The sequence below is a fragment of the Bos indicus genome, chromosome 18 (assembly GCF_029378745.1).
Source record: "Bos indicus isolate NIAB-ARS_2022 breed Sahiwal x Tharparkar chromosome 18, NIAB-ARS_B.indTharparkar_mat_pri_1.0, whole genome shotgun sequence".
In the NCBI taxonomy this organism is placed as follows: domain Eukaryota; kingdom Metazoa; phylum Chordata; class Mammalia; order Artiodactyla; family Bovidae; genus Bos; species Bos indicus.
In genome coordinates this window covers 2300418-2308592 of record NC_091777.1, presented here as the reverse complement: position 1 = coordinate 2308592, position 8175 = coordinate 2300418, and positions in this window count along the sequence as shown.

Here is an 8175-nt window from a genome sequence, read left to right as displayed (position 1 = left end):
ATACTCACAGAAATTGACATATGGTAAAGATACATTTCAAATAAGGGAGAGGAAAGATGAATTATTCTATAAATGGTATAGGGACAGTTGGAGAACCATCTGCTCAAATATTAACTTAGCTCTGGATCTAGTAAAAAAAAATCACCAATGGCTACCAATATGAAAAATGAAGACAGATAATGGACCCCTGACGGAAGTAAAATATTCAGAAAGTAGTGGTGAAAAAATAAATCACCCCAAATCTGACAACTACCAATGTACAGAAAGTACAGGTATTTGAGAGGAATGTTTTATTTGAAACTATGGGGATGCAATCTAAAAAATTCAGTGAGAAACTCTATAGGACAAATGACACAATTTCTTCAATGAATACATTGAAAAAAATTTTAAGACAGAGGAGAATCTGTAAATTAAAACAAGCTATATTAACCAATTGCAATGTATGGACTTTGTTTGACTCATAATTCCAACAAACTGAAAAAAATTGCATGAGAAGAGTGGAAGTTTGAACACAAACCATTGGATATTGAATAATTATTATTCGTTTTAAGTGTATTAATGATATTATAGTTAGTTGTGTGTGTGTGTGTGCTTAAGAGATTTCGTTTAGTGATATATACCGAAATCTTATTTACGGAATGATGTCTGAGGTTTGCTTCAAAATAATTCCGGGTTGGGGTAAAGGTATAGACACAAGGCAGGCTAAAGTGGTAATTATTGAACCTGGGAGAGCAGATGTCACTTGGACAAGTTCATTTTAACATTTTTTTTCTACTTTTGCATGCACAGTATTTAAAGTTTTACATAATAAAATGTTTTGGGTTTTTTTTGCTCAAGTATAGTTGATTTGCAATGTGTTAGTTTCAAGTGTACAGCAAAGTGACTCAGTTATGCATACATGTGTGTGTGCTCTGCTCAGTCATGTCCAACTCTCTGCAACCCCATGTACTATAGCCCACCAGGCTCCTCTGTCCATGGAATTTTCCAGGCAAGAATACTGGAGTGGGTTGCCATTTCCTTCTCCAGGGGATCTTTCCAACCCAGGGATTGAACCTGCATCTCTTGTGCCTCCTGCAATGACAGGCAGATTCTCTACCACCTCTCCCCTTCAGTTCAGTTCAGTAGCTCAGTTGTGTCCAACTCTTTTCGACCCCATGGACTGCAGCATGCCAGGCCTCCCTGTCCATCACCAAGCTGGAGTTTACTCAAACTCATGTCCATTGAGTCAGTGATGCCATCCAACCATCGCATCCTCTGTCATCTCCTTCTCCTCCTGCCTTCAATCTTTCCCAGCATCAGGGTCTTTTCCAATGAGTCAGTTCTTACATTAGGTGGCCAAAGTATTGGAGATTCAACTTCAGCATCAGTCCTTCCAATGAACAGTCAGGACTGATCTCCTTTAGGATGGACTAGTTGAATCTCTTTGCAGTCCAAGGGACTATCAAGAGTCTTCTCCAATATCACAGTTCAAAAGCATCATTTCTTCCGTGTGCAGCTTTGTTTATAGTCCAACTCTCACATCCATACATGACTACTGGAAAAACCATAGCTTTCACTAGATGGACCTTTGGTAGCAAAGTAATGTCCCTGCTTTTTAATATGCCCTCTAGGTTGGTCATAACTTTTCTTCCAAGGAGAAAGTGTCTTTAATTTCATGGCTGCAGTCACCATCCACAGTGATTATGCAGCCCCCCAAAATAAAGTCAGCCACTGTTTCCACTGTTTCCCCATCTATTTGCCATGAAGTGATGGGACTGGATGCCATGATCTTAGTTTTCTGAATGTTGAGTTTTAAGCCCACTTTTTCACTGTCCTCTTTCACTTTCATCAAGAGGCTCTTTAGTTCTTTGTTTTCTGCCATAAGTGTGGTGTCATCTGCATATCTGAGGTTTTGATATTTTTCCTGGCAATCTTGATTCCAGCTTGTGCTTCCTCCAGCCCAGCGTTTCTCATGATGTACTCTGCATATAAGTTAAATAAGCAGGATGACAAAATACAGCCTTGAGTACTCCTTTCTCTATTTGGAACCAGTCTGTTGTTCCATGTCCAGTTCTAACTGTTGCTTCCTGACCTGCATACAAATTTCTCAAGAGGCAGGTCAGGTGGTCTGGTATTCCCATCTCTTTCAGAATTTTCCAGTTTCATGTGATCCACACAAAGGCTTTGGCATAGTCAATAAAGCAGAAATAGCTGTTTTTCTGGAACTCTCTTGCTTTTTCGATGATCCAACAGATGTTGGCAATTTGCTGTCTGGTTCCTCTCCCTTTTCTAAACCCAGTTTGAACATCTGGAAGTTCACAGTTCATGTACTGTTGAAGCCTGGCCTGGAGAATTTTGAGCATTACTTTACTAAAGTGTGAGATGAGTGCAATTGTGTGGTGGTTTGAGCATTCCTTGGCATTGTCTTTCTTTGGGATTGGAATGAAGACTGACTTTCCGAGTCCTGTGGCCACTGCTGAGTTTTCCAAATTTGCTGGCATATTGAGTGCAGCACTTTCACAGCATCATCTTTTAGGATTTGAATTACTTCAACTGGAATTCCATCACCTCCACTAGCTTTGTTCGTAGTGATGCTTCCTAAGGCCCACTTGACTTCACGTTCCGGTTCTAGGTGAGTGATCACACCATCATGATTATCTGGGTCATGAAGATCTTTTTTGTATACTTCTTCTGTGTATTGTATATTGTCACCCTGGTTATTTAACTTCTATGCAGAGTACATCATGAGAAACGCTGGGCTGGAAAAAGCACAAGCTGGAATCAAGATTGCCAGCAGAAATATCAATAACCTCAGATATGCAGATGACATCACCTTTATGGCAGAAAGTGAAGAGGAACTAAAAAGCCTCTTGATGAAAGTGAAAGTGGAGAGTGAAAAAGTTGGCTTAAAGCTCAACATTCAGAAAACTAAGATCATGGCATCTGGTCCCATCACTTCATGGGAAATAGATGGGGAAGCAGTGGAAACAATGTCAGACTTTATTTTTTTGGGCTCCAGAATCACTGCAGATAGTGATTGCAGCCATGAAATGAAAAGACGCTTACTCCTTGGAAGGAAAATTATGACCAACCTAGATAGCCTATTAAAAAGCAGAGACATTAATTACTTTGTCAACAAAGGTCCGTCTAGTCAAGGCTATGGTTTTTCCAGTGGTCATATATGGATTTGAGAGTTGAACTGTGAAGAAAGCTGAGCGCTGAAGAATTGATGCTTATGGATGTGGTGTTGGAGAAGACTCTTGAGAGTTCCTTGGACTGCAAGGAGATCCAACCAGTCCATTCTAAAGGAGATCAATCCTGGGATTTCTTTGGAAGGACTGATGCTAAAGCTGAAACTTCAGTACTTAAGCCACTTCATGGAAGAGTTGACTCATTGGAAAAGACTCTGATGCTGGGAGGGATTGGGGGCAGGAGGAGAAGGGGACAGCAGACGATGAGATGTCTGGATGGCATCACCGACTGGATGGACATGAGTTTGGGTGAACTCTGGTAGTTGGTGATGGACAGGGAGGCCTGGCGTGCTGTGATTCATGGGGTGGCAAAGAGTCGGACACGACTTAGCGACTGAACTGATCTGTGTATTTTTGCCATGTCTTAATATCTTCTGCTTCTGTTAGGTCCATACAATTTCTGTCCTTTATTGTGACTGTCTTTACATGAAATGTTTGTTCCATTGGTATCTCTAATTTCCTTGAAGATATCTCTAGTCTTTCCCATTCTATTGTTTTCCTCTATTTCTTTGCATTGATCTCTGAGGAAGGCTTTCTTATCTCTCCTTGCTATTCTTTGGAACTCTGCATTCAAATGGGTATATCTTTCCTTTTCTCCTTTGCTTTTTGCTTCCCTTCTTTCCACAGCTATTTGTAAGTCCTCCTCAGACAGCCATTTTGCCTTTTTGCATTTCTCTTTCTTGGGGATGGTCTTGATCCCTGTCTCCTGTACAGTGTCACATAAGGGCTTTTTTCAGATTCTTTTCCATTAGGGGTTATTACACAATATTGAGTATAGTTCCCTGTGTTATATAGCAGGTCTTTGCTGTTTACCTATTTTATGTATAGTAGTGTTCTTGCCTGGAGAATCCCAGGGACGGGGGAGCCTGGTAGGCTGCCGTCTATGGGGTCGCACAGAGTCGGACACGACTGAAGCGACTTAGCAGCAGCAGCAGCAGCAGCAGCAGTGTGTATATATTGAGGAGGAAATGGCAACCCACTCTAGTATTCTTGCCTGGAAAATTCCATAGAGAGAGGATCCTGGTGGGCTACAGTGCACGGGTCACAGAGAGTCAGACACAATGAGTGCACACGCGCATGCGCGCACACACACACACACACACACACACACACACACACACAATGTTAATCCCAAACTTCTAATTTATAAAATGCTTTTTCAAAGTTCAGTCAGATGTGTACAGCATACCTAGCTGAAAACCAAAACCACAACAAAAACCAAGTCAACAGAAAAGTGGAAGAAAATTTTGCAATTTATATCAGGTAGAAAAGGCTAATACAAAGTGCTCTGTAAATCAGTAAAATTACCAAGGAACAATGGGACATGTGAAAAGAACACAAACAGTTCACAGAGAAGGAAACAAATGGCTGTGACATGAAAACATGAGTAGCTTCACCCTTTTTAAAAAAAATGACGGTAGGGACTTCCCTGGTGGTCCGGTGGTTACGGCTTCACCTTCCAGTGCAGCGGCTGCACGTTTGATCCCTGCTTGGGAAGCTAAGATCCCACATGCCCACAGTCAAAAAGCCAAAAAATAAAACAGGAGCAATATTGTAACAAATTCAATAAACAGTTTTAAAATGATCCACATTAAAAAAATCCTTAAAAAATTGTAGTAAAATATACATAACATAAAATTTACCATCTTAACCATTTTTTTTATTATAATGGATATTTTATTTTTTTTAATTTAATTTTATTTTTAAACTTTACATAATTGTATTTGTTTTGCCAAATATCAAAATGAATCCATCACAGGTATACATGTGCTCCCCATCCTGAACCCTCCTCCCTCCTCCCTCCCCATACCCTCCCTCTGGGTCGTCCCAGTGCACTAGCCCCAAGCATCCAGTATTGTGCATTGAACCTGGACTGGCATCTCGTTTCATACATGATATTTTACATGTTTCAATGCCATTCTCCCAAATCTTCCCACCCTCTCCCTCTCCCACAGAGTCCATAAGACTGTTCCATACATCAGTGTCTCTTTTGCTGTCTCGTACACAGGGTTATTGTTATCATCTTTCTAAATTCCATATATATGTGTTAGTATACTGTATTGGTGTTTTTCCTTCTGGCTTACTTCACTCTGTATAACAGGCTCCAGTTTCATCCACCTCATTAGAACTGATTCAAATGTATTCTTTTTAATGGCTGAGTAATACTCCATTGTGTATATGTACCACAGCTTTCTTATCCATTCATCTGCTGATGGACATCTAGGTGGCTTCCATGTCCTGGCTATTATAAACAGTGCTGCAATGAACATTGGGGTACACGTGTCTCTTTCCCTTCTGGTTTCCTCAGTGTGTATGCCCAGCAGTGGGATTGCTGGATCATAAGGCAGTTCTATTTCCAGTTTTTTAAGGAATCTCCACACTGATCTCCATAGTGGCTGTACTAGTTTGCATTCCCACCAACAGTGTAAGAGGGTTCCCTTTTCTCCACACCCTCTCCAACATTTATTATTTGTAGACTTTTGGATCGCAGCCATTCTGACTGGTGTGAAATGGTACCTCATAGTGGTCTTGATTTTTAATTGTACAGTTCAGTGGCATTAAGTACATTCAAGTTGTCATATGGTAAACACTACCATTTATCTTCATAATTTTTTGGTTTTCCCAAACGAAATCTATGTATCCATTAAGCTATTACTCCCTACATATTCCTCTCCTCCCAGTCCCTGACAATCAGCAGTCTACTTTGTGTCTCTCTGAATTTGACTACCAAGGCATGAAAGTATGAAGACAATATTTGTCCTTTTGTGCCTGGCTTATTTCACTTAGCATAATGTCCTCAGTGTTCATCCATGTTATGGCATGCGTCAGGATTTCCTTCTTTTTGTAGGCTGAATAATATTCTATTGTATACACTGATATGCACCACATTTTATCCATTCATCTGTTGCTGGACACTTGGGTTGTTTCCATGTTTTGGCTATTGTGAACAAAGATGCTCTGAACACGGGTTTACAAATATCTCTTTGAGTTCCTGGTTTCAGTGCCTTTGGATGTATACCAAAAGTGAAATTCCTGGATCATATGATAATTCCGCCTTTAATTTTTTGAGCAACCATCATAATGTTTTCCATAGTAGCTGTACCATTTTATATTCCCACCAGCAGTATACAAGGATTTCAGTTCTTCCATATTCTGACACTTATTTTCTGAGTTTCACTTGTAATAATAAAAGAAATGCAAATTACAATCACACTGAGATATCATTTTTCACCTATCAGATTGGCAAAGGTCAAAAAGCTTGATAGCTATCTTGGGAAGAGTATGGGGAACAAGGATTGTCGTACACTGCCAATGCGGTTGGAAATCTATATGGCCTCTGTGAAGAGCAACTTGGTAATGTCTTCAAATTACACATGCACACACAATTTGACCTAGTAATTTCTAAGGAGGTATCCTATCTGCACATGTTCTTAATTAGAGATGGATATCTCTATCTCTAACAAATATCCATAGAGATGGGTATTTGTTAAAGCATTGTAAGAAAAAAAATTAAAGATGATCTAAATGTTGTTGATCCAGATTAAAGATTAAATGAGTGGAACTGGGGAAGCTTCAATTGATGGTGTCAATTGTTATCGCTCTTACTCACGAACTTCAGTTATCTCCAACTCTTTGCAACCCTATAAACTGTAGCCTGCCAGGCTCCTTTGTCCATTGGACTTCCCCGGCAAGAATACTGCAGTGGTTTGTTATGCCCTCCTCCAAGGAGATCTTCCTGACCCAGGGAATGAACCCACGTCTCCTGCATTGCAGGAGGATTCTTTACCACTAAGTCACCAGGGGAAGCCCTTTTGTTATCATTACTTCACCAGATAACAGACTTTTGGAGAGTAGAGGATGGGCTTTTGTAGGTCCAAACAGATCTTCCGGAAATTTTCATCAGATTAACTATTTCTTAGCCTCTGGCAGAATTAGATCGGCAAACAGCTCAGCCAGATAATGTGGTTTATCCAAAGTCATCCACAGAATGTGTGCTACACATTATGTGCAAAGCACACTGGTAGGCACTGTGAAAATGACTGAAATTGAAGAACTGAATCCTGTCTTCTCGGAGCTTGAGACCTTGTGAAGCACTCTGACAGACCTTAAAAGTATTTAACTTTTTAAAAAGTGTACTTTCAATTATATCCATGGAGACCATTGATCTGGTGTATAAACTAAGGCTCAGCTCAGAGAAACTGTATATAAACAGTGTCAGGGGTTGAGACTCTAAGCTTTCACTGCCAACGTTCAGTCCCTGGTTGGGGAACTAAGATTCCCACAGCCGCAGGCATGGCCTGAAAAAAGGATTCCTTAACATATGTGTGAAATGCTTTATAGCTTAGCCTAGAGGTTCCCCGTGAACATAGGAATTGTTTTTCCCTAGCTCTGTACCTGTCCACTGAGAAGACCTGGAAGCAATGACACCCCATTAGCAACAAGCACACTAAACGGGTCACTGTTTGTTTGACTGTTTTCACATTATCTGGCTGTGCGGCATGTAGGATCTTAGTTCCCCAAGCAGGGATCAAACCCATGACCCCTGCACTGAAAATGCAGAGTCTTAACCACTGGACTGCCACGGAAGTCCTTCAGTGCTGTTTTGTTTAAATTGAGGTGAAATTCACAGGACATAAAATTAACTATGATAAAGCATACAATTCAGTGTATTTAGTGCATTCACAATGTCTAGAAACCAGTACCTCTAGTTCCAAAACCTTTTCATTGCCTCACAAGAAAACCCTGTACCCATTAAGCGATCACTCCCCATTCTTCCCACCCCCAGCCCCTGGCAACTGAGCTTGCTTTCTGTCTCTATGGATTTAACTATTTTGAACACTTCATATAAATGGAATCATAAAATATTTAGTAGTTTTTGCCTGAGTTCTTTCATTTTGCATATTTTCGATTCATCCGTGTTGCAGTATGCATTAATATCTCATTA